The sequence below is a fragment of the Vicia villosa genome, unplaced genomic scaffold, assembly GCF_029867415.1.
Source record: "Vicia villosa cultivar HV-30 ecotype Madison, WI unplaced genomic scaffold, Vvil1.0 ctg.000045F_1_1_3, whole genome shotgun sequence".
Classification (NCBI taxonomy): Eukaryota; Viridiplantae; Streptophyta; class Magnoliopsida; order Fabales; family Fabaceae; genus Vicia; species Vicia villosa.
Window position 1 is genome coordinate 208,666 of NW_026704979.1, and position 3,496 is coordinate 212,161.

General features: G+C 32.8%; 1 non-coding gene across 1 annotated transcript; it reads left to right on the forward strand.

Moving 5' to 3' along the window:
- The first annotated feature begins 690 nt into the window (after positions 1-690).
- Positions 691-798, forward strand: LOC131622979 (small nucleolar RNA R71). Its single transcript, XR_009290055.1, has one exon. It is a non-coding gene; the product is annotated as a small nucleolar RNA R71 (small nucleolar RNA).
- The last annotated feature ends 2,698 nt before the right edge of the window (positions 799-3,496 follow it).

Below are 3,496 nucleotides of genomic sequence, written 5' to 3' on the forward strand. Positions count from 1 at the left end.
ATTTTTTATATGTGGCCATCGAATCCAATTTGGACACTTAGTTATTCAGAATTTCACTCTTATGTTGATTATGGTTTTTGAATTCATTATTCTAATTGGTCTGGCATATGATGAAATTTTCCGTCATTATTTCAGAATTGTAGTTTATAAGAGTGTCACCGCTATGTCCTTATAAATCAGAAGGAATAAGATTTACGAAAAAAATTGGAGAAAATTATTATTGAAGAAAAATGGGGATGGTCTCTCCACTCAAGATTGTAGGTGTTGGAATAAGGGTTCAATCGTTAGTTATTGTTAACGTATTTAACATTATCTAGAGTGGTTTCTTAGGCGAGGATCACATAGTAAGATGTGGTAGTGTGATTATTTATGCCGCGTATCTAGTAGGTTGTATTTGTAAGGGTTATTGTACTCACACTTAAATTTTAGAATTTTGAAAATAAAGGATTGACTTTGGCATTTATGTGGTCCAACGCACTCACCTTATATAGGCCTCCCTTCCGAAGTTCTCTTTGAGTAGAGCTACCGTCGTTTTCCCACCGATAGAGGTTCTACGCAATGTCCTCGATAAGAGCATATACCTCTTCATAATCCTTGTTCATTAAGGCCCTTCCCGTAGATGTGTCTAATCTCATTCTCGTAGAATTGAGAAGACCACTATAAAAGGTATGGATTATGAGCCATTTTTCTAATCCATGATGGAGGCATGACTTTAATAACTCTTTATACCAATCCTATGCTTCAAAGGTTGATTCCCTATATTCTTGTTAAAATCAATTTATTTGGCTCATTAATTGTGCCATTTTGCTCGACGGGAAATATCGAGAGAGTTATGCGACCTTAAGCTCATCCCATGTCGTAATCAAATTCGTGGGGATGAATTATAGCCATGCTCTCGCTCTATCTCTAAGGGAGAACATGAATAGTCTAAATTAGATTGTTTCACTACCTACTCTTTCTATCTTTAAAGTTTCACAAAAATGGACATATATGGCAGGTGCAGGTTCAGGTCATCACTCGGCGACACATAAATTTAGTTCTGATGCACCATGGATAGAAAAGAGGTTTTTAATTCAAAATTATTAGCATTCGCAGCATGACATGTAACACCCCTTTTTACCCCATAAATAATAAGCATATAATCAGAGAATAAGCATGCATATAATTAAAAAGGGCGTCACATCGACGTTTTCAAAAACTAAAAAAAAAAAGCTTTTAAAAACCGACAACATTTATCCACAAAATACAATACACCTGGTCATTTCAAATAACACCTGACATATAATCATAATTCATCCAGAATATGAATTAACAGCGGAAAGTAATACTCATGTGTTTCATATAAATGATACATGTCCCATACCATGATCATATCTCCATAAACAACTCATAAGATAACCATAATCATAATACTTGGCTTAAAGCCTCTCAACAACAAGTAACCAATTAAACAGGTTCACAAGTTATAAGAAAATACATAAACAATTAGAACATGAGTTCAACGTCTAAGCTACCCAGTGTTACATGACCAGAGCATTGACTCGCTACTTAATTACCAAGCAAACTTAGAAGAACCTCCGACTAGGTCACACGCAAGCTACTAATCGTCAAACCTGCATGTCGCCAAACGAGGGCAACATTAAAACAGAAGGGTGAGAATACGAACCATTATGAAGAAAGTATAACGGAATACAATGGTTAAATCAACACTTCAAGTAATTAATCATACTATGTATAACCATGTAGATAATAGTAATCAACCCATATTTCACATGTTATCGAGTACACAACAAGCTTGAATAGTATAATATTTCAATTCTACTATTATATTCTCAATTAAGTACACAATCATAGTTATCACATATTCACACATTTTATCAAATATATATTCAAACTTCACTCGTTTCAATTATCAAACTCATACACATATCACAACGACATCAACTTCACATACTCAATTATCGCATAATTTTAATGTGACTCAATGCAAGATATGTGACGCTATGCATGTGGTACCGAATTGTGAACCCAAAGTTTCACCGCTTTCCGATTCAATATCTAGAATCCAAGCCACGCTTCCGATCCGGACAAGACCAAAGCCCACCCAAAATGTAAACATATAGTCTACCGCTTCCGATTCACTCTAGAATCTAAGCCTCGCTTTTGTTTCAAAGCAAACCACCTTTGTTTCAAGGCACACTATGATATGAATGTATGTACAATGTTAACAAACATATGCAATTAAGATCATCTCTACCATCTTAACTTTCCGCATATCACAATAATTCAACTCTATGAATTATCCCCCAATTGTACACAACATTCACAACACATACATATCATTCACATATAAAAGGCCAATTAATCAATTACGATTTACAAAATCCAATTAACACTAGTATCCATACTATCTCATGTCAATTCACATTTACCACATATATATGAATATAAACATTATCAAAACAACATCATCGGCATAGCAACATATTATTCTTAACATAAATATTCAAGCCAAAATACAAATTCGGTCCATTTCACAAAATACCGCAATTTATCGATAAACCGAATAATAGATCCAAGTCCGAATATAATCCAATCAAATCGGCTCAATGCAATTAATACAACTATTAATCATCAATTAATATCACCTACTGCCAACAAAACTATTTTTATTGAAAAGAATATCGCGCTAGCTTTCTAACGCTTTAAACGGTACTCAAAACGAATTCACGGTTTGAAAGTTATAAATTTGTAAAGTTCCAACGAGAATGTAAACACCGACATCCTAAATTAACAACTCTAAACATGTCAGAGTTACACAAAACAATTAAAAATATGATTTTTAATAACTCAAAACAAGTAAAAATCTGACTCTTAGTAACTCAAAACAACTCTATCTCTAAACATCTCAAACTAAAAAAAATAACACAAGGATCACTCAATATTAGTTATTAAATTAAATTATATATATTTAATTACACTTATTAGTTATAAGCTAATAAATTGATAATTATGACAAGTTTGAATGCTACACAAATGATTGCATTTCCAGTTCTCACAACCTGCGGCAGCACTGTGATACCACTATCAAGGAAACATTTCACAAAATTGTAACTTTAATATGATGACCCACTTGAGAAATATACTTGTATGTCATTCTAGCCTAAATTGTTAATTTTATAAAACAGTATATGTTGATATCACAGACCCATTTAGAATCAAGTAAAACCATAAACCAATTTAAAGTACTCATACCATAGAATTTTAGCTACATATTTAATTGGAAAAAAAATCAAATCCGATTGAAGGCAATTACGATAACCAATTTGGCAAACGAAACCACATGTAGCCCATATTTCAAAATACCAGGTGATGGTATTGTCGAAGCTTCACGGGGATAAATAAATCTAAATGGAAGAACATGAAATTCAATAGTTTTTACATCCTAACAATTTTTAAACTATGAAAATTTAGGGGTTCCAATCTAAACATATCA